Below are 24,922 nucleotides of genomic sequence, written 5' to 3'. Positions count from 1 at the left end.
AGGGAGGGAACCCGAAAGGGTTGCCCTGGCCTCCAAAGTTTCTGATGAGAAATCTGTACATAATCTTATGGAGGATTGCTCGTACATGATGACTCACTCTCTTGCTGCTTTCAAGATTCTCTGTCTTTTCAAAGTTTGATTATAATGTATGTCAGCGTGAGTCTCTTTGAATTCATCTTAGTTGGAGTTTGTTGAACTTCTTAGAAGTTTATTTCATGTCTTTTTTTAAATTTGGGAAGTTTTCAGCCAATATTGCTTCAAATATTCTCTTTCCCTTGTTCTTATTTTCTGCTTCTGAGACTCGTATGATGCATATGTTGGTGTGATTGATGGTACCCCACAGGTCCCTTAGGTTCTCTTCACTTCAGTTTTTTTTTTTTTCTTTTTGTTTCTGAGCCTCAGTAATTTCCATTGTTCTATTTCCAAGTTTACAGATTCTTTTTTCTCCATGCTCAGGTCAGCCTTTGAATCTACCTAGTGAATTTTTCATTACAGTTACTATACTTTTCATTTCCATAATTTATTTTTGGTTTATTTTAGGTTTTCTGTTTCTTTATTGATATTTCCATTTTGTTCATACATCATTTTCTTGACTTTCTCTACATCTTCCTTTGGTTCTTTGGGCGTGTGTGAGACAGTTGTTTTAAAGTCTTTTGTCTAGTATATCTGCCATTAGCTCTTTCAGGGACAGTTTCTCTTAGTTTTTTACCATTGAATGGGCTGTACTTTGCTGTTTCTTTGTATTCCTTGTGATTTTTGTTGTTGTTGGACAGTAGACATTTGAATTTAATAATATGGTAACTCTGGAAATTGAATTCTCTGCTCTCCCCAGGGTTTGCTGTTATTGTTGTTGTTTGTTGTTTAAATATAGGATGCATCTGTGCTGAGGATAAGACTGAAGTATAAACTTAATGTCTGCTCAGGTCTTTTGTGAGCCATTCTCTGGGCATGCTTGGTCACTTTCTAATTCTCCTTGTATATGTAGTGTTTTTAATGTCTTATTCTTTAGTGCCTGGCTCCCCAAAGAGGAAAAAAGCAAAAAATGAAGAGGGGGGAAAATGGGCACTGACCGTTTAAGTCCTCGGGAAATCAGTTCAGCAGAGGGGAAGGGGCTTGCAACAATGAAGGGGGGGTGCAACAAGAATGGCTGTCTGCCCCTTTGCCCTCTGTGAACAGAAGCAGTAATCAGTTATCAATATTTGAAGGATGGAGTTCTTTTAATTCCACATAGGTGGAATTCAGGAGGCTATGAGAAAGCTGCTCCAGGAACACAGGTACAGTGGTCCACTGGCTGCTACTGTGCTGAAAGTTGAAATTGACTGAAGCAAACAAATTTGCGCATTCACATCTTCTGGAAGTTGCAAGTTTTCATCTGACTCCAGACATCCAAAATAGTTACATAGGACAGATTCTGCCAGTGTAATTGTTGCCTAGGTAGGGAGACAGATACCTGGTGTTTCTTCTACTCTACCATCTTCCCAGAGTCCTCTCCACATAATTTTTTTTTAAATTGAAGGATTATACAGACCTAAATAGTTACTAGTTGACTTAGCTACTAAAAAAGGTGTGGGTTGTACTCTTTTTTAAATGCAAGAATAGTATTAGGTATCTTGGAAGTTATTTGGTTTAGGTGACATGCAAAACAGTTTTTGCAAATATTCTCAAGTGGCTTCTAAAGTGAATACAGAATATTTTTTTTTTCAATTTGTTTTAAAAGATTTTATTTATTTGAGAGGGAGAGAGAGAGAGCACATGCATGTGCACTAGAGCGGGGGCAGAGGGAGAGAGACAAGCAGACTCCCTGCTGAGTGCAGAGCCAACTTGGGGCTCAATCCCAGGACCCTGAGATCATGACGTGAGCCAAAGTCAGATGCTTAGCCACCCAGGCACCCCAGAGTATTTTTAAAATGATTATTATATTCACTTTGACAGGTCTTAAACATAGTAATTCCAAAATCAGCGTTAGTTGTAGAAGAAATAAAAGTGCTTGTAATTTAAGTTAAAATTGTAGTCACAATGGTAGCTGCTTTATTACTATTTTTTAATATTTTGTATATATACAATCTACATACATCCCAGCATATTTAAATATAAAATATATTTTTAAAAATATGTTTTTTAAAGATTTTATTTATTTGTTGAGAGAGAGAGAGAGAGAGAGAGAGAAAGTGCGCCCACATAGGGGGAGCAGCAGGTGGAGAGAGAAGCAGGCTTCTCGATGAGCAGGGAGCCTGGGATCATGACTTAAGCTGAAGGCAGATGCTTAACCAACTGAGCCACCCAGGTGTCCCTGACTATAAAATATTTGACTAGATTTTCAGGAATGGTGAAGTACAGGATATTTTAACAGGATGAAATTTATGGTCATGTCTTTATCATATAATCAAGTTGCTGTCAGTGGTCGAGAGGTAGAATTGACTAGACTCAGTTGCTAGAACCGCCTCTTAACTTCATATAAAACAAGATAAAATATATCAGGATTCTTTTTGATAAGTACTTGTTTCCAGGACTATGAGCTACCTAACCCTGAGATCTTTTTAAGTAGATGTAATAGAATTTATTGGTTTTTAACTTTACTGCCTAGCTTTGTGATCTTGAACAAGTTTTTCGGTCTCTATAAGCCTCAGTTTATTATTAAAAGGAGGATAACACAAAAATGACCATAAAGACTGGAAATGTAATATAACAATTCCACTCCTATAGAGATCCATTTCAATCAGATGTACAAGAATGTTCATAAGCAGTTTCTAAGAGCAAAACTCTACCCATTTGTCCATCAATAGGAGAATGAATGAATATACTGAAAATGAGTGGACCATAAATACGTACACTAATATGGATGGATATTAAAAATACAATGTTGAGTGAAAACAAATCACATAATATATACTATATGACCCTATTTTTATAAAATTTAAAAGTGTATAAAAATCCTATTTAGGGTTTCATACACATCTGGTAAAACCATATAGAATAGCAGAGGAATGATTAATTCAGAAGTCGTGGTAGTGGATAGTGGCTTCTTTGACGGGAAGTAGGAGAGGGTGTACTGTGGTCTTCAAAGTATTGATAATCTGCTTCTTAAGATGTATGGGTACAGGTGTATTTGTTTAATTTATTCTTTTGTATGTTTTTAATATTTATTATATATTTAAATATATACATCTGATCACACTTATTTGTATGAGACTTTATAAAAAATACATAATGCTTAGAGCTTTTTCTTTTATTATGAAATAACACCTTTGAAGTCTCTCATAAATCTTCTACCTTAATACACAAATTTACATTTCTTTAAATCTCATTCAAATTTTCAAGGTTAGATTTAAATTTATCATCTTGCCGTTTTTTTTTCTGTTTGTCTCATATGTTCTTTGTTCTCTCTTCCCTCCTTTTCTTCCTTCTTTTTGATTAATTGAAATTTTTTATGATTCCATTTTATCTCTTTTGTTGACTTATTGGTGATAAGAGTTTTGTTATTTACATGACTGCTTTGGGGTTAATAGCATACATCCTTTTCTCATATCTACCTTAAAGTCATGTTATACCACTTTACTTAGAGTATAAGAACATTCAATAAGTTACTTGCGTTTTTCTCTTCCTGGCCATTGTGCTTTGGTTGTTATATATTTTATTTCTGTATAAGCTTGAGCCACATACTACATTGTTATTTTGTTTAAACCATTACCTTTTAAGGAGATTTAAATAATGAGGAAAAATATCTAATATTTACTCATGTAGTTACCATTTTTAGTACTTTTCATTGTATAGATCCATATTTCTAGTATGATGTGATTTTTTTTCTGCTTATTTTCTTTTTAAAATATTTATTATAGCACAGAGTGGATGGTGAAAAATGTTCTCAGCTTTGTATGTCTGAAAAAGTCCTTGTTTTACTATTTATTTATTTATTTATTTATTTATTTATTTATTTATTTTTGAAGATTTTGTTTATTAGAGAGAGAGACAGCCAGCCAGAGAGGAAACACAAGCAGGGGGAATGGGAGAGGAAGAAGCAGGCTCCCAGGAGAGGAGCCTGATGCAGGGCTCGATCCCAGAACGCTGGGATTATGCCCTGAGCCAAAGGCAGACGCTTAACGACTAAGCCACCCAGATGCCCCATTACCATTTATTTTGAAAGATATTTTTACTGGGTATAAAATTCTAGGTTGACAGTTTTTTCTTTCAGTACTTTAAAGATGGTGGTCCACTGTCTTTTCCATTTGTCTTGTTTCTGATGTTATCTGCCATCTTTATCTTTTTTTTTTTTTTTGTAGGTAAGTGTCTATTTTGTTCTTTATCACTGTTTTTGAGTAATATTACAATATGCCTTGGTCTACTTTTTTCATGTTTCTTGCTCTTGGGTTCTTTGAGATTCTTGAATTGATGAATTTGTAGTTTTCAACAAATTTGGGGAAATTTGGATATTATTTCTTCAAATATTTTGTCTGCTTATCCCCCATCCTGCCACTATTTTGAGGATGCAAATTGTATGTACAGTAGGCTGATTGAAGTCCCACTGCTTACTGACGTTCTGTTCATTTTTTAAATTACTGTTTCTTTCTAGGTTTCATTTTGTAAAGTTTTTTTTCTGTTTCTTCAGGGTCACTATTTCCTTTCTTTTTTTCGTTACATGTAATCTGTTAATTCCATTCATTGTACTTTTCATCTCGCATATTGTAGTTTTCATCTCTAGAAGTTTGATTTGGGTCTTTTTCGTATCTTTCATGTCTGCTAGATTTTTGGAATCTATGAAATACATTATAATAATTATTTTAATGTTCTAGTCTCTTAATTATAATTGTCGGAGCTGAGTTGGTTTAGATTGATTTTTCTTCTTATTTTGGATCATATTTTTATGTTTCTTTGGATGCAGTAATTTTGTACTGCATGCCAGATGCTATAAATATTATCTTTTGGGGTGCTGGATATTTTTATTTCTCTATAAATAATTTTGAACTTTATTCTGGGATGCAATTATTTGGAAACAGTTTGATCCATCAGAACTTGCTTTTAAGATTTAATAGGTAGAACTGAGTAATGTTCAGCCTAGGGCTAATAATTATTCATTCCTGAGGCAAGACTTTGGTAAACAAGACTTTTCTGGATGCTCTATACAATTATTGTAAATTCCCAAGTTTTTCTGTCAGGCTGGTGGGAGCAGGCACTATTCTTAGCTCCATATGAGTGCCAAGCACTATTATCTTCAATCACTCCTGGTCTTTCCCTGGTCTTGTGAAATTTTCTTAAATGCACATACTGTCAGTAATCGATTAAATTCTCAAGGGGAACCCTGTGAAGATCTCTGTAGTTCTCCCTCTATGTGGATGTCTCCTCTCCAGAGAATTTTAACCATCTTATCCTCCACAGTCTTCTAGCACTGTCTCCTCAACCCAAGTTGTTTCCTGGCTCCTCCTGATTTTCCCTATTCTGTATCATACCTTCTCTCTCCTAACACAGCTTCAGTATGCCTACAGTTTAGTTTTTAGTTCGTACTTTCTTTTTGGTAAACAAGAACTCTTTTTTCTTGCAAGCTCAGCTATTTTTTTCTCCCTATGGGCCAAGCGTTGTGCTGTTTTTCTCCATGTTTGCCTTGGGAGCTGTTGGAAATGGTGAGTGCTTTTCTTGGGAGGTTTGGCCTCACCCACAACCCAACACCTGGTCCTTACTACAGCCAGGAGAGCTCCTTGGAGACTGATGTGCCCACAGAAGGCCCCATCAGCCTTAGGTACTGGGATGGATTGGATTATTTTCTAGGTGGAAGAACATTCTACTCCTTTAGTTTAACCTTTCCTTGTGAACTAAAATGGGGAAATCACTTTCCAAACAGACAAGCTCAAGTGAGAATAAAAAATAGCCTCTACATAGTAGCCTGACAGTACCTGCATTAGCCGGTGTTTGGATAAGAACAAACCCTTCAAGGGGGTAATGGAACCCTTCTTTGGACCTTAATTGATTTTTGTGTTTGTTCTGCTTTTAATTCTTTGTGGAAAAGTGATTTGTAGTGCAAAGTGGCTTTCCATGTTATAGGTGCTGTATTATGTAATACCATTCTTACCAAAAAGTCATTTTTGCTTGTTTTGACTTTTTTTATTTCTGATCCAGCCCATGGTTATTTTTATTTTTCATTTTATTTCTTCTTGTTTTAACAGTTTTTTTCCCTTCTTATTTCTCCTGCTTTACCAGCCTGGAATGGGATGGAACGGGGGCACTTGGTTTACTCTTTTTTTTTTTTAATTTTCCAAACCAGTTGGCTGGATATCTTCAGAAAAGTCACCTTTTCCCTGGTGAGTTTGTTACATAAGGTGGAGCCTCATTAGTTATAAATCTGACTGTTAAGAAACTGTGTTTTGTTTTTTACTAAGGATTAAGGCTATCTGGGCCTGGTTGTCCCTTTAGGGTCTGTGCTGTTGTCCACCCCTGATGAGTAGGGTGATCCTGACCCCTGAACAGGGCACCTCCTTACGGAAGTACCCTGTTGTGTAAGGAAGTTCTATAGAATAGTGGTGACTAAAATCTCTTTTGGTAAAATGAGGTTGTTTAAACAATTTACATAATAAATCCAGAACTTGGAGACTCAAAGTGTATTGGCATGAGTTTGTTCTTTTTTTAAATTATTTTTCTTTATTTTTTTTTTATAATGATAAGTGTGCTCTTTAATCCCCATCTCCTGTTTCGCCCCTAATGCCCCTCACCTACTTGCCCCCCTGGTAATATCGGTCCATTCTCTAGAGTTATGAGTCTGTTTCTTGGTTTGTCTCTCTCTCTTTTTTGCCCTTTGCTTGTTTTGTATCTTAAATTCCACGTATAAGTCAGATCATATGGTATTTATTTTTCTCTGAATTATTCTATTTAGCATTATACTCTATCCATGTTATTGCAGATGCCAAGATTTCATTCTTTTTTATGACTGATTAATATTCCATTGACTATTTATACCACCTCTTCTTTATTCATCTATACTTGGGCTGCTTCCATAGTTTGGCTATTGTAAATAATGCTGCAGTAAACATAGGGAATGCATGTATCTCTTTGAATTAGTGTTTTTGAATTTTTGGGGTAAATACCCAGTAATGTGATTACTGGATTGTAGAATAGTTCCATTTTTAACTTTCTGAGAAACTTCCACACTGTTTTCCACAGTGGCTGTACCAGTTTGCACTCCTAACTGGGCACAAGGGTTCTTTTTTTCTCCACATCCTCTCTAACACTTGTTGTTTCTTGTGTTTTTGATTTTAGGCATTCTGACAGGTGTGAGGTGATATCTGATTGTAGTTTTCATTTGAATTTCCCTGATGATGAGTGATGTTGAGTGTCTTTTCATGTGCCTGTTGGCCATCTGTATGTCTTCTTTGGAGAAATGTCTGTTCATGATTTTTGCCCATTTTTTAATTGAATATTTGTTTTTTGGGTATTGAGTTGTATCCGTTCTTTATATATTTTGGATACTAACCTTTTATAAGATATATCATTTGCAAATATTTTCTCCCATTCAGTATGTTGTCTTTTAGTTTTGTTGATCTTTTCCTTTGCTGTACTTTCTTTTTGGTAAATATGAACTTTTTCTTGAAAGCTCAGCTATTTTTAAATATCTTTTAAAAAAAATAGTTGGAATTTGCTGAAGAATTGTAAGAATAATGTAAGAACTTCTGAGACCTCTCATCTATATTTACCAGTTAACATCTAGTCACATTTGCTTTGTTAACACTTGTTCTCTCTCTTTCTGTACTTTCTCTCCAAATGTTACTTTTTCTGAACCATTTGATACTAAATTGCAGACATCTTGCTCTTTTTTTACTCCAATATTCTTCAATGAATATTTTCTAAGAATAGGGATGTTCTTTCCCATAACCACCAAATAATATAAAATTCAGATAATTTAACGTGATTGTATACTGTCATGTAGGAAAAAACTTAGTCTTCCTTGTATATTTCTCCTTTGCTATTCATACAACACTTCACTTCTGACACTTCTGGTCATCCAATGTATGGGGATTTTTAGTACACCAAATAATTCTTCAGCACCAGCTGGATGTTCTACAATTTCACCCAATTCTGACACTGTCTACCTAGAGATAATGTCAGATCCCACATGTTAAGACCCTAGTCCGTTGAGACTGCCCCTCACTTCAGTGCCAGTAGCAAGTGGTACATCCCTAGGTTACCTCTAACTTCTGTCCAACTTGGCTGCAAATCAGAGGCATATTTGCTTTTTTTGCCAGACCAGCACACAGAACTCAAGGAAACACCTATTTATGTGTGCCAGTGTTTTATATAATAAAGGATATGATAAATGATACAGATGAATAGCCAGATAAAGAGATACATAGAGCAAGGTCTTGGGGCGGGGTCCTGAGTGCTGGAGCTTTTATTTCTATGGAATTGATGTGCGTCACCTTCCTGGTACACAGATGTGTTCACCAGTCTGAAAGCTCTCTGATCCCCATAGTATTGGGATTCTTTATGGAGGTTTTATCACGTAGGCATGATCATTTATTAACTCCATTTCTAGCTCCTTTCCCCTCTAGAGAATGGGGGGATAGGAATGAAAATTCCAAGCTTTTAATCATGGTTTTGTCTTCTTGTGACCAGCCTTGATCTAAGAGCCCACCTCATTAGAACAAAAACCACTCCTACCGTCCAGAAAATTTCAAGGGACTTAGGAGTCCTGTATCAGAAACCAGAGTCAAAGGCCAAATATTCACCTAGAAAAAATGGATAAATGCCTAGGAACATATAATCTTCCAAGACTGAATCATGAAGAAATAGAAAATCTGAATAGACCAATTACCAGCAAGATTGAATCAGTAGTCAAAAACCTTCAAACAAACAAAAGCCCAGGACTACATGGCTTCACTGGTCAATTCTACCAGACATTCATAAGATTTAATACCTATCCTTCTCAAACTGTTCCAAAAAATTGAAGAGGAGGGAATGCTTCTAAACTCATTTTATGAGGCCAGCATTATCTGATACTAAAACCAGACAAGGACACCATAAAAGAGAGAGAAAGAGAGAGAGAGGGAAAGAGAGAGAAAAGAAAGAAAATTACCAGCCAATATCCGTAAAGAACATAGATGCAAAAATTCTCAACAAAAGATTAGCAAACTGAATTCAGCAATACATTAAAAAAAAAAAAAGGTCATACACCATGATTGAGTGGGATTTATTCTAGGAATGCAGTGTGGTTCAACATCTGCAAATCAGTCAATGTGATATACTACATTAACAAAATGGAAGATAAAAATCATGTGATCATCTCAATAGTTGTAGGGAAAAAAGGCACTTGACAAAATTCAAGATCCATTTATGATAAAAACTCTCAACAAAACAGGTATAGATGGAATGTACCTCAACATAATAAAGGTCACATATAACAAACCCACAGTTAACATCATACTCAGTGGTGAAAAAGATGGAAGCTTTTCTTTCAAGATCAGGAAAAAGACAAGGATGCCCACTCTTACCACTTTTGTTCAACATAGTATTGAAAGTCCTAGCTGGAGCAATCAGGCAAGAAAAAGAAATAAATGGCATTGAAATTGCAAAGGAAAAGGTAAAAATTTACAGATGACATGAATTAATATATAGAAAACTCTAAAGTCTTCACCAAAAACTTTTAGAACTAATAAACAAATTCAATAAAGTTGCAGGATACAAAAATCAATATACTAAACTCATTTCCATTCTTATACACTTACAATGAGCTATCAGAAAAAAGGAGTTTGCATCAAAGGAATAAAATACCTAGGAATAAATTTAACCTTGGAGGTCAAAAACGGGTATACTGGAATCTACAAGACATTGATGAAGGAAATTGACAACAATACATATAAATGGAAAGAGATTCAATGCTCATGGATTGGAAGAGTTAGTATTGTTAAAATGTTTTTATCACCCCAAACTGTAGATTCAGTATAATCCCTCTCAAAATTCCAATGGCATTTTTCACAGAAATAGAAAAAACAATGTTAAAATTTTTATGGAGCCATAAAAGATTCTGAATAGCCAAAGGAATCTTGAGAAAAAACAAAGCTGAGGGTGTATCACACTCCCCAATCTCAAACTGTATTACAAAGCTATAGTAATTAAAATAGTGTAGTATTGGCATAAAAACAGACACATAGATCAGTGAAATAGTATAGAGAGCCCCCAAATAAATCTGTGTATATATGACCAATTTATGACAAAAGTGGCAAAAATATACCATAGGGACAGACAGTCTCTTCAATAAATGGTGCTGGGAAAACTGGATAGCTATTTGCAAAAGAATGAAACTGGATCGCTATCTTACCTTACACAAAAAGTAACTCAAAATGGATTTAAGATATCAAAAAAATGGATTAAAGACTTGAATGTAATACCAGAAACCATAAACTTGTTGGAGAAGACAGGTAGTCAGCATCACTCTTAGAGTTTTTTTTTGGCCTGGGGGGTCTGACTCCAAATGCAATGGCAACAAAAGCAAAAATAAACAAATGAGACTATATTAAACAAAAAGATTCTGGTAAGCGAAGGAAATCATCAACAAAACAACAAGGCAACCACATACATGGGAGAACATATTTGCAAGTCATATATTTAATTATGGTTTAATATCCAAAATCTATAAAGAACTCCTACAACTCAATAACAAAAAAACCCAAGACAATCTGATTACAAAATAGGCAGAGGGTATGAATAGACCTTTTTTCCAAATGGAAAAAAGATGGCTAGCAGGTACATGAAAAGATGCTCAACGCTAATCATCAGGGGAATGCAAATCAAAACCACAATGAGATATTACCTCACACCTGTCAGGATGAATATTATCAGAAAGATAAGAAATAACAGGTGTTGGCAAGGATGTGGAGAAAAAACCCTCATGCAATGTTGATGGGAATGTGAATTGATGCAGCTACTATGGAAAACAATATGGAGGTTCCTCAAAAAACTAAAAATAGAACTACCATACAATCCAGCAATTTCACTTCTAGGTATTTATCTGAAGAAAACGAAAACAGTAATTTGAAAAGATACATGCACTTCTATGTTCATTGCAGCATTATTCACATAGTCAAGATATGGAAACAACCAGTGTTCATTGATGGGTGAATGGATAAAGAAGAAGTGGTATGTATGTGTACAGTGGAATGCTACTCAGTCATAAAAAAGAATGGAATCTTACCATTCGTTACAACAGGGACTGACTTGAGGATATTATACTAAGTGAAATATATCAGGCAGAAAGAGATTCCATGGATTTCACTTATATATGGAATCTAGAAAACAAAACAAAACAAAGCAAAACTCATTGAAGAGAACAGACTGGTGGTTTCCAGAGGGGAAGTGGGTTGGGAGTTTAGTTAAACTGGAAAAGGGAGGGTCAAGAGTTACAAACTTCCAGTCATAAATAAGTCGTGGCATTTTAATGTATGGCATGGTGACTATAGTCAATAATATCGTATTGCATATTATATAACTTAATATGATGCGGAAAGCTAGACTTAACTGTGGTGATCATTTCACAGTGTATATAAATATCAAATCATTATGTTGTATACCTGCAACTGAAGCAATGTTATATGTCAGTTTTGCCTAAAAAAAAAAAAAGACGCAAATATTCAAACTAAATATGTTCCTTGTATGTTATTACTTAGGAAATTATAAGAGTTTTGGAACCTCTGTGCTGGGAACTGAGGTCAAAGGCTAAATATTAGAACAAAAGATTCTTCTAGCACCCCTTTTACAGGGGTTTTAGGAGCTCTCTGTCAGGAACTAGAGGGAGAGACCAATATATATATTTCTTCTTATTTCTCAACTATTATATAGTATACTCTTATGCTCACATTTTGCCAGTTTTCTCAATAATATCCTATAACATTTTTAAAAAAAGATTTTATTAAGAAAGTGAGAGCGAGTGGGGAGTGGGGTGGGGAGGAGCAGAGGGAGAGGGACAAGCAGACTCTGTATTGAGTGTGGATCCCTTTGTGGGGCTCAGTCCCACAACCCTAAGATCATGACCTGAGCCGAAATCAAGAGTTTGGTGCGTTCAACCAACTGAGCCACCTAGGTGCCTCAACATTTTTTTTTAAAATATTTTATTTTTTAAGTAATCTCTATACCCAATGTGAGCCTTGAATTTACAACCCTGAGATCAAGAGTTGCATGCTAGCCAGGCACCCCAACATTTTTTCTTCAATACACGATCATGCCCTTTTCCCTTTGTAATTAATAAGTGATCAGTGGTGACATACTTTGTATCTTAAGATCCAGTTTCTCATCAAAATTTAACCAATAGTTTTAGCTTTCACTGCTAATTTTTTTCTTGAATCAGTTATTAGTATGAAAGTAAAATGGTCTTCAAAGTCTGTCATTTTTCAACATTTATTAGATGCCCTTCTGCTGTAAGTTTGTTTTCCCTTATCTATCAGTGTATCATCTATTCTTACTATGAACACTTCTGACACCAAATGTACATGTTTTTTACACCAAACAATTATCCAGTTCTCTGTGGACACCAAATGGGTATCCTACAATTCAGTTCAGTTCTGACACTACCTGGAGTTAGCAAGATTACAAAATAGGCAGAGGGTATGAATAAAAAAAGGAGCTGGGAAGACCTCTCGGAACCTAGGGAAAGACAAACTGTGAGATTTTAGTCCCACACTCCCTTTCCCCGAAGAGGAACAATAGGACAATTATGTGAGTCTCATGGAGAATAGAAATGATAGGCCATTCTGGAATCTCAGAAGATTATGGATTCTTGGTTATCTTGTCCATCTAGCTTTAGGAGTTCACAGATCCACCAATAACCTGGCTTCTTTTTAAGTCTTTCTGCTTTTCTTCTTACTCTTAACTGTCTGGTATATCCATAATTGCTGAGAAAAAGAGAGAGAGGGAGAGAGACATGGGAGGTTCTCAGCATTGTTGCTTGGTCAGAGCTTCCTCTACCAGAACCCTCATAGTTTGCTTACCAATCTTCAGACTATGTCAGGTGCCCATTCCCAGCCCACTCAGGTATATGTATGGAGTCATGATTTTCAGAACACATTCCTTTTCATGGAATATCCTATGGCTTGCTCCCCTTGTAGTAGGGTTGTTGGAGAGGGCATTTTCCCTAAGTGGCTATTATGGATATAGTTTGCAATATGTATTTACATCCTGGTTCTTCATCCTTCCAGAACAGAGCCTTACTCTGTCTGTAGGCAATATAAGCCAAGTGATTGACTTTCTGAGTTATTTTCAGAATATTAATATGTGATATTTATTTTAATTCATTTTCAGTAATGATAATGCTGAAAATTGGTATAAAACTTAGATAAGGATTTTCAATAATCTAATACCTGGTATTATTCACTGAAAGTATTATGAAAGCATGACTGTTAATTAAGTGTGCTTCATTAATTTAGCCTGATCTGATCAAGAGGTATAAATATAACTGTATATTTCCTCATACTTTTGTGTTACTATAGCATCATCATTTAGTATTTTCCTTAAAAGAGCTATTTAGCGCTTTCTATGAAAATCTGTGTAGACTAGACTGTTTTCCCTTAACATTTTCCAAAAGCTCAAAATAGACTTCCCACATTGTGTAATTTGCTTCTGAAAATTTCCTGCATTGAGTTTCACTTGTTCATGTGTTCTTGTTATTTAATATGACTGAAATATTAATAACTAATTGTTTAAAGTGGAGTATTTCAGTTAATTCCATGTATAATTAAAAAATTTAAATACATTAACATTTCACAACATAGTCTGTGATTGGGATTAGGACTGTTTGTGTTTGCTATTCAAATACTCAGTATAATATTTGATATTTGGATAAAATGCTATTTTTCATATCAAGTATTTGTTTAAAATTTTAGAGGGGATATACTAGGGAGCTTGGAAAATTTGTATTTAACATAAAATTATTTGATTATTTTCAGATATTAAAAATACAGAACAGCTTTTGGGAATCTCACAGGCTTATATGACTATTAGAGTTTGCAGGTTTGCATCCTTAATGTTTTTTTTTGTCATACATAAAACATTTATCTCTAGGTCTTGCTCAAAATGGAATAAAAGGTGGGAAAAGAGATGAAATACGCTTTCAATTCTTTTCTAGAGAACATAAAACTCTCTCATTTCTTTTAAGCAGATTCTCCCAAATGATTAACTTGATTTCACAAGAGGAAACAAACTTTTATTTTAAAAGTACAATACTTTCCTTGTACATTGTGTGAATTGTTTAATGTGTTGACGTTTTATAAAGCTGCCTGATGGAACCAACTATTTACAACAAGCCCAGGCCAGCTAGGACGACTTGGGAAGGGCATATAGACTTACGGAAGTTAAACTACTACAAGGCGAGATTATTCTAGAGACATGAAGTCTGGGTTTTGGCTTGAGGAAATATCACTTTGAAATTATTCTCTAGGTAGGATTAAATAACAATTTGAAATATGTATCTAAAATGAATGAAGTTACCACACTGAATAGAACTCATTGCCAAGGGATTTTTAAAAACATTTTCGTTACTGTTATTTTAAATGCTATAAGAGTGTTTGAATTGTGGCACTACTTTATAATGAAGACTTTAAAACAACATGTTCTTTCCTGGCTGTGAAAATGTGATTTTTATTGTAAATTATGAAAAAAAATCTAAAAAAAAATGAAAAAAAAAAGTTGATTATGAGAAAGCTGTTAACTAGTGATATTTAACCTATGTCTGACTGAAAAGATAAAATTACTAAACTGTGTGCCTGTAAAAAGAAGATGAACTCTCAATGCCAAATTATGAATCATGCTTCTCATTGTAATAAACAACTGGGTGAAAAGTTAAAATACAGGTGTCTAGGATTCAGTTATTTTCTGAATTCCTATTCTAGGTGGTGGAAATGATCATTTAATATTAGGAAAATTGTAATTTTTTATATTGTCTATAGGATTTATATGTATGTATACACATATATACACAAACTATATGCTGTATATGTTTAGTATGAGTTTATGTACTATAACATATAAGATATTCTTATATTTACAATATACAGTATATATACTATATATTATACAAGGTATATATGTATATATGTGTAATGTATGTATATTTATGTAGTGTGTGTGTGTGTATAGAGAGAGAGAGAGACAGAAACAGACAGGGGCTGACAGATATACTGCCTATAGTAGAGAACTGCATTTCTAGGTTATTTCTATTATGTCATATGGAGAAATAATTAGTAATCCTAAGTCTTTTTAGTTATAGCAGTTATCTTCTAAGCAGGACTTCCTTTGCCATATATTTTAAGGTTGTACTGTATAGAATTACTGGTGGCAGTTGTGTATGTATATCTTTGCGTTTTAGCCCTCTACTAAGCAGACTATTGTCAAAGGACATTTTTTTTTTTTTTTAAAGTATGCTCCACGCCAATGTGGGGCTTGAACTCAGGACGCTGAGAATAATAGTTGCATGCTCCACTGACTGGGCCAGCCAGCCATGCCCAATATGGGGCTTGAACTCAGGACGCTGAGAATGAGTCACATGCTCTACTGACTGAGCCACCCAGGCACCCTGTCAAAGGATACATTTTAAAAGAGAATGTGATCATGACTTTTATGCAAATAGAAAATGAATATATATTAAAGATTATATTTAACTCATTAATGGTATTATGATTTGTTGCCAGTTCAAAGTACCACATGTTTATGGTCAAATAAGGGATGGTGAAATGAATGTACAAGTGAATGCAGAACAGATAAAACTGATCCATATCCACTGGACAATAATCAGGACCAATTTGCATTTCTAGGACATTTGTATTATTATCCGTTTCCACAAGTTAATGTCTCTCTCTACAGAGTTATAAAAAAGTCTAGTCAATGACAAAGGCCTGAGCTAGTCAAGACACTCATTAAATTTCAGTCTTTCACAGTTTTTCCTTACTGTTCAATACTGTTTTCATTTCCGGTATTTTATATTAACTTGATTTGAGTAGTTGCAAGAGAGAAATTGTTTCACGTCCATCTATTTATTTCAGTTTAGTCACGTAAGTTCTGTGAGGGCAGGTACTCAAAAATGCATGAATCTATAAATAAAATGATATTCTGAGTGTAAATGCAAAAGTTGAAGGGTTAAAACCTGTGTCCTGCTTCAGAAAGTAGAAGAAAATAGGGTTTTTATACATCTAATATTATTTTAATTGTAATGGAGGAGTCAGTTATTTGAAGGAATCTAGCAGTGAATACTTTTGAAAAGCAAGAATTTTCTTCGGATAGAATTAATTCCTCCTTGCCTTTTTATTTTATAAATGAGAGCTTTGTATATCACATTTTAGGTTGGCCATAACTTCAACTCCAAAATAATTAGAAGCACTGAACCATGAATGAAGCAAGTACGGCATGTTATATTTATGAAATCCTCATATTGTATGATTTTGCTCTGATGTTTGCTCTCTTGCCATTGTACTTTCCATTTTATAACTAATAATAATATATAGAGCTAACTTAGAGTTACATACCCTTCTCATTTTGAGGAATACCAATATGGTGAGGTAAACTCTACCTATACTTGGTATTCCTGGCAATTGGACTGTGCGTCAGATAGTCCTGCTCAGGGCATTGACTCTTAAGGGAGTGATGGTTGTCAAATTAGTTAGACAGATGATGCAGCTGTGGAGTAGTTCCAGCAGTATGGGTGTGGAGAGTGGGGATGAATATTCAGTGAGTTCTCGGGGCTATGGGGCCTGAGTTTATGGCTTAGGATTTTCATCATACCTTACCTCCTTTGATTTCCTTTGGAGCCTGATTCTTTGGGCAGTTTCTTTTCTGCTAAAGTTAACTGGACTTCATTTCTGTTGTTTATTAAGCAAACAAAAACCAAAACAAAACTCTAATAGAAGAAACAAATACATGATTATGTTTCTAGTTATATGATCATTATCAAATTTTCATAGGACAAAGTGAAGTATATATTACTGTATGTGGGAAAAATAGAAACAATGCTGAAATCATTAGGTTGCTGAATTGTAACCTAACAGACCACATGAGTCAGCTTATGGAATAATAGTATAACTATGAATATATCATTTTGAAGTATTGTAATCCATCTTTTACCTTAGAGTCACATGCCCAAGAATATCCTTTGAATATTTAAAACTCCTCTGGCATCTTAAAATAGTAACTGCTTCTAGTAATAGTGGAGTAGCTCGTATTGAACTAATCCTCCTGCAGAAAACCATTATAAATTCTGGACAAAATACAAAAACCCCACAACTGAAGGCACTGGAGAGTGACCATAAGCAGGCTGAAATGGAAGGGGAGTCAACACTTGGAGAGAATAACACTGCATAAACAAAAATGAGATTTTATTGCCAGCAGAGCTGCATTACAAGACATGCTGAAGGGAGTTCTTCAGGCTGAAGGGAAATGATACCAGATGGAAACTTGGATTTTCCATAGGAATAAAGAGCACCAGAAATGGGAAGTATGCGGGTAAATGTATTTATTATTCCCGAATTCATTTAAAACATATGTGACTGATTAAGGTAAAAATTGCAATGTTGTATTGTAAAGTTTAAATATGGCATATGTAAATGTAGTAACCTACAATGATTATAGCATAATGTCGAGGAAGGGAAATTGCAAGGTTCCTACATTTTTCATGAAGTGGTACAATATTAACTCTCAGTAGACTGTGAAAAGTTAAGGATGTATGTTGTTATCCTTAGAGCAACCACTAAAAAATAATGCAAAGAGGGATTGCTAAAATATGAGGTTAGCAGTTTTCAATATGCTGGCATGCAGCTGAATCCAGATTTCAAAAAAGAATGACAAATGTATTTAAATGATTAGATTTCAAACATAAGATAATTTTTAAATGGTGGAGTAGAAAATATTAGCAGTATGTAAAGTACTGAAATAATGCAGAAACTCCCTGGTAAATAATAATAATTATTGTTAAAATTTATTGAGTGCTATGTATCAGCATTGTGTTAAGCTCTTTACATATATTATCACATTTATTCATTACGCATCCTTAATGCAGTAGTTACTATTATTAGTTCCATTTTACCATAAGTGAGGTATTAAATAATGTGGCTTTAAATAATTTACCCAAGGTATCATAGCTAGTAAGTGGCAGAGGCAAAATTGGAACCCAGAATACCTGATTTTAGAGCTTGTGCTTCTAACTACTGTGTTATATTTCCTCAGAAAATGAAACCTAATTTAAGCTTCATGGCCAACATATTGCAAATAAAGTACAGTATATGAATGAAACTAAATTGAGGGTGAAGCATTTGTTAAAATATGAAGTATGAGAAAACGTCAATTCCTATTTCTAATATTCTTAGCATTCTTTTTTCCTCATGTGTAATATATACATTTCAGTTTCTCCTATATAAACTTGATAATGATCATCTATCTAAGTGTATCTCTGTGGTTAATCCCTGGGGTGGATAATTCCTATCCCAAATTCCTCACCCTTTGGCTTTATTTTGTTGCTTCGTGCTTTCTTTGGTGGCCCCCTCTTTCAATATATCTGGCTGGAAAACAAGAGCTTCTTAACAGCCTGGAGTAGGAAAAATGAGGGAAAAGTTTGTGATTGACAGGCCATGGAGAAGAGAAAAATCAGGCTACTGTTTGGTGGGGGAAGGACGTAGAATTATATTGAATGCCCTCTGTGTCTCAGGTTCATAAAAATGTTCTGCCTTCTGTCTTCTGCCATTTCTGTTTAACAATACATGGTATAGCTACATTTTCAAACTTTTTTTTGTTAAATAGCAAAGAACCTTTTTTTTCAAATTAAAAATTTCATTTTATTCCAATGTGTAAAACAAAAGCGGTATTTTATTTACACAGATATTTTAGTAAGTTTGCATTTGTAATGTTTGCATCAAGTCAGTGAGATTAATCACTTTTTGCTAAAAGCAGAATTTGAAAATGAGTACTGTAGATAATTATGATCTTAGTCTCAGCAACCAATTATTTCTGTGGTTTTAGTTGCTGAATATTGAGATAAGTGGTGAAAAATGGCCCCTGCTAACAGAGGGGCAGGGAGTCACTGTATCACATCCCACCCCTTTTCTTGGGTTATCTTGAGTGATTATAATTATGTATAGACACTTGAGGTTTAAGGCATGTAAAAAAATCTGAAAGATCTTTTGAACTGCTCATCAGGGGTGCTTCCTGTGGTTGAAGCCAGGTAACCTATTCTGAGGGACCACTGACTAGACTGAAAATATGCTTGCTAGCCACATCAACCAGGATACAGCAAATATGGAGGTGGAGAGTTTTGGGGGTATTAGCCATCACACATACTATCATTTTTTTAAAATCTGCCTTTTTGCTTTTGTATGTCAGTGATAGCTCCAGTGCACTTATGCCTTGCCCATGTGATTTAGCAAATGTTTGTAGTCAGGAAATTGGGTATAGGCCCCAGCACCAAAGATAAAGAAGGAAGAAAGCCAGGTGGTGGTCATTTTCAGGTAGGGTAACACTTAAATCCTTGGGCCCTCCCATCTGTTTTTTGACATTGCTTCCTTGGGCTTCTCTCCATCCAGTTGGATCTTTGCATAGATGACATGGTGTAACTCTATCAGATGTATGTAAAATAATTCATAACATATATGAGGCACAAAGGAAAAAAAATATATAATTGTACCCTGCCCCGTTAAGAAATAGAACATTATCAGTGCTTCTAAAGCACCTATATGTCCCTTCACAATTTCATTCCCTTCTTTCCATCCTGAGTTTTGAGTTATTCTCTGGCTTTTCTTCGTAAATTTCTCATTTACATCCTAAGTCATGTTGTGTTTAATTTTGATCATTTTAAAATTTTATATAAATGAAATCATATGTATTTTTCTTCATCTTGCTCCTTTGCTGAGTATAGTTGAGAGTCAATCATGTTGTTGTCTGCTGTGTACTTTATTCTCTATATTAGTGACCTTTGGGTTGTTCTTGATTTTTAAGTATTTCAAACATTGCTACCATATACATTTCTGTACTTGTCTCTCAGTACACATGAGAAGCTCTCGTGGAATTTTTAAAGCTCTTCAGAGGACTGTCTTCAGGAATCCCCTTAGTAGTTTCCACAGTCAGAGACTTCTTCCTGATTTCTTATTTAAACTAATTATAGTTTAACTTGTTTCCTCATATTCTAGAAAGCATAGTGGTTGAACCACCTTCAAAACTCCCAACTGTCTCATGTCTTTGTAATTTTGGGCATGTTATTTAACCTCTCTGGTCTCAGGTCCTCACCTGCAAACTACCTCATGTGGTTGTTGTAAGGATCAATGAATTAATCTATGCAAAGAGCCTGAAACATGGTAAACATTTAATAAATGTTATTATCATTATTCTCTTCTACCCATAATGGAAATGGAAAAAGCTTGTCATTATCTTTTATGAGAGACCCATTTGTACATTTAAATTTATTACTTCCCAGTCCTGTTCTTTTGAAAGCTTACTTATCAGTAAAAATTTAGTTATTTATTCCAAAAATTTAAACACTTAACTAGATGCATGGCATTATATAAGTCACTGGGAATACAATCAGCAACTAAACTGATGTCTCTGTCCTTAAGAAACTTAAAAGCTTAGTAGGGTTAGAGACATAAAATAAATACACAAGTATTGAATTTCAAGCTGTTATTAGTGCTATGAAAGGAAAGAATATGGACTATGAGGAGGATAAGAGCAAGGAACTGTCTCCTTGAGATGGAGGGACTAGAGAAAGCCCCTTTTAGTAACTGATATTTAAGCTGCAGTAAAAGCAAAGTAGGAAGAGTGTTCCCTATAGGGGGTCATCATGTGCCAGGACTTTCAGGTGAAGATCCTGGTGTGTTGGGGGCCTGGGGGAAGCCAGAGAGGCTAAAACTTAGCAAGGTGGGAGCAGTGAAATTAGAGATATTGGAAGAGATACATGCAAGAACTTGCAGGCCAAGTAAAGAGCAACAAAGGGGAATTGCAATGAATTTGAAGTTGGTGAGTGGCAGGATCCACTTACATCATAAAGGAGCTGCCTGTAGCATAGAGAAGGTATTAAATATAGATTAGTTGGGGAGGCTGTAATCATTTTCAGAGGTGGCAGATGATAATGGCAGTGGAGATGGAGAGAACTAGACATTCAGAAATATTTAAGGTATAGAATAGACAGACTGGGGGGCACCTGGGTGGCGCAGTTGTTAAGCGTCTGCCTTCGGCTCGGGGTGTGATCCCAGCGTTCTGGGATCGAGTCCCACATCAAGCTCCTCCGCTAGGAGCCTGCTTCTTCCTCTCCCACTCCCCCTGCTTGTGTTCCCTCTCTCGCTGGCTGTCTCTCTATGTCAAATAAATAAATAAAATCTTTAAAAAAAAAAAAAGAATAGACAGACTGGGTGATGGTTGTATTTGTAACCATGGGTAGTGGAAAGAAGGAGCTGTCAAAGATAGCTCTGGTTTTTGATTTATCAACTTTCTTTGCTAACTTTTGAATTGTATTTGTCATTTTTTATTCAATATGCCCAGATTTACAGCTTTTCTCTTCAGTTGTATAAACTAATAGAATTTAGTGCTTTTTAAAAATAGATGCTTGGGGTGCCTGTCACAGTCAGAGGAATGTGCACTCTTGATCTTGGGGTTGTGAGGTTGAACCCCATGTTGGGTGTAGATTACTTGAATGAATAAATAAATAAAAACTTTAAAAAAACCTAAAATCTTAATAAAAATAGATGCTTAACTAATGTGAGATTCTTGGTTTTATATACCAAGAATTTCCTGCTTGCTTTTTAGATTACCTAGCAATATGATAATTTTCAAAATTTTTGAGACTTTACAATAAGCAAGGCGCTGGTTAGACAAAGTGAGCGATTCGGAAGTAATTAAATGTAAGCACAGTACCACTGACACCCTATTTTCTTCAGTGGCTCCTAGATGTCTTACGTATATCTTATAGGGTTTGAATATTTCTTGAATTTTCTGAATATTTCTTTAATTGTCTTCTAGCATATTTTTTATTGGCTCTGACTAGTGGCCATTCATACATTTATTCAGACCCTTATTGAACTTAATTGTATTGTCAATCATGTATTCATAACAACAAGTAAATACGTTTTTGCTCATTTAAAAAACAATCCTTTTTAGGAAGATCTTAAAACAGTCTCCTACAAGCTCCTACAAAAGGTTGCAGTTTTCTTTTTTTTAAATTGGATTATAGTTGACATACAATGTAACATTAGTGTTAGGTGTACAACATAGGGATTGGACAACTCTGTATGTTATGCTATGCTCCCCACAAGTGTAACTACCATCTGTCACCATACAAAGCTATTACAGTACCATTGGCTATATTCCCTGTGCTGGTGCCTTTTATCCTGAGAGTTGCAGTTGTAAATTCTAATATTGTAGAATTTGATAATCACTCCATACTCAGTCTGTTAATGGCCTTCAAGTCTTAGGATAAATCCTATTTCATTTTACTTCTGTCATTCTAAACAGAAGTAGTCTTATCCTTTTGGTCTTTTTTACATAAATACACTATACTTGATTGTTTTAGGTGTTCTTTAAGGGTCCTTAACGAGGTCCATTATTTTCTTTTTGATGTATTAGGTATTTGATAGTTGCTTCAGCCAGTCATCTGTCCTGACTGAAAATATTTAGCTAATACTGGGCCTACAACCAGTTCTAAAAAACATTTATTATTTCCCTTTGGGTAGTTCTTATTCATTGATAACACTTACAAATGAAATTATAACCAGTTCGTAACAGGCATGTGTCATATGAAATCTAAACGACTTTCTAAACTTTCTCTTTTGTTCCCTCATCAGACTATTAAAAAAAAAATGTTGCCAGGGTGCCTGGCTGGCTCAGTCACTAGAGCATGAGACTCTTGATCTTGGGGTCATGAGTTCGAGCCCCATGTTGGGCACAGAGATTACTTAAAGAAAAATACATTGCCTAATAATCCTGTTTTTTAAAATTTAATTTTTCCCTTTTCTAGAGATAAAAGTTAGATTCATGAGCATAAAGTTTTCAACATCACTGAATCTAATGTCCTGCTACATTCAACATTCTGTGTCTTAATGGAATTTTTCTAATATTTTGGTACTTTCTTTAAATTTTTTTAATGGATTTTTCTCAAAGATAAGTATTAACTCAGTTCCTTTAACTTTGAAGATGCCTTTCATTGAACTTTTAGATTTAAAAAAGATCAGCTAAGTCCTCTTTAATTAGGCTATTGCTTATTTATACTTGGTTTTCTACCCAAACAATTATTTTTGTGTGTTTTCCAAGTTTTTTTTGGGGAAAAGAAAATCATTTTGTGTGTTTAGGGAGTACATGCTGTTATGTTGGCTGTGGGCTTCTGCATTCATTCCTTTTTAAATGACTACAGCTAATTTTGTGATTTTATGTAACTTAAGAGTGACTCAGAAGTCAGCGCAGTTTTAAGTTTTAGTAGTTTCAGAAGTATAAATGCTACAGACTTAAAAAGAAATCATTTGAAATTTTAACTATTGAAATTTCTCTTATATTCATGTTTTTATGGATTTCAAATAGCAAAATTTTAATTTTAATTTTTTGTTTCAGTCCTTTTGATTGAAGATGGCAGACATTGAAGAAAAAGTTACCTGTGCTCTTGATTAGCTGAAATCAAGTTCACAATGATAGTAAGAAGAAAATTCACTTCCTATTATAAGAAGGAGGCTCCACACAAACGTATAATTAACAACTAGATGAAAAGCTCAGGGACATTGGACTTAGTTTATGTTAAACCTAGATCTGGGAGATGCCAGCAAGGTAGAGACTATGGCTAAAATTGAGACAGTGTTGGCACAGAGTCCCCAAAACATGCATTGAACATCTGCTGAACCAAATATTCTAAAAACCCCAGGTTATCGAATTCTAACAGTGAAACTCCAAAGCATGCCTACTTGTTCAAATACTGCAAAAATGTTTACTATGCTACGTTAGACTGCTGACAAGTAATAAAGTGAAAAATTGAAAATTTTCTAATTATATTTTTTACATGTTGACCTTTTCTGATGAAGCACATTTCTACCTAAATGGCAAGATTGTTTATCACATGTTAGTTGTGGTGTTTGTTGTACAGAAAAGCCTCAGAAAATTTGACAACATGAGAATCCTCAAAGTTAACATTAGTGTGCTGTTAAGAAGTCTTGCATTATTGGCCCCCTTTTTTTTATTGAGATATAATTCATAGACCATGCAATTCACCCTTTTAAAGTGTACAATTCAGTGATTGTTAGTGCACTCACAAAGTTTGCAACCGTCACCACTCTCTAAATCAGATCATTTTCATCATACCTGAAAAAAAAAAATCCATATGCATTAGCTGTCACTCTCCATCTTTCCCTCTGTCCAGCCCCTAGCAACTAATCTTTCTGTCTCTATGGATTTGCCCAGTCCATATGTTTCATAGAAATGGACTTAGATAATATGTGACCTTTTGTGTCTTTTGACTCTTTCTTTTTGAAGAATCTATAATCAATGATGATTCTGACTTGCAATGTGTTAGATTTTTTAAATTTCCACATTGTGGTGGTTATATTATTAAATAATAACATTTTCAGCAAGACAAAATACTTGTTACTGTGTTTTTAGCATATGTAACAGTTTCTGCATGACACTTTTTTGAATTAGTGGACATCTTCTTGCTTGCTCTCTTCTGTCACCTGTTCTATTTTCATTAGATGTTTTGTGAGGTCATTTCAAAACTATTGTATAATCATCAAAACCTTTTTCTTTAAAAGATTTTATTTATTTGAGAGAGAGAGAGAGGGAGACACAGAGGAAGAGGGAAAGGGAAAAGCAGACTCCCCGCTCACCAGGGAGCCCAATGTGGAGCTTGATCCCAGGATCACAGGGTCACGAGCTGAGCCAAAGGCAGACACTTAACTGACTGAGCCACCCAGGTGCCCCTAATCATCAAAACCTTATTCTTTGGATGATCTTAGGACTA

At 34.8% G+C, this 24,922-nt stretch overlaps 1 protein-coding gene across 7 annotated transcripts in view; it reads left to right on the top strand.

The window, feature by feature from the left end:
* The window catches only part of WDPCP (WD repeat containing planar cell polarity effector), a 466,454-nt gene that overhangs the window by 71,257 nt on the left and 370,275 nt on the right, over positions 1 to 24,922 (top strand). The window lies entirely within an intron of this gene.

Source organism: Ursus americanus, chromosome 7 (genome assembly GCF_024610735.1).
Source record: "Ursus americanus isolate L20-20 chromosome 7, mUrsAme1.1.p, whole genome shotgun sequence".
NCBI lineage: Eukaryota > Metazoa > Chordata > Mammalia > Carnivora > Ursidae > Ursus > Ursus americanus.
Note: the sequence above shows the minus strand (reverse complement) of the source record. Positions and strands in the feature narration are given on the sequence as shown.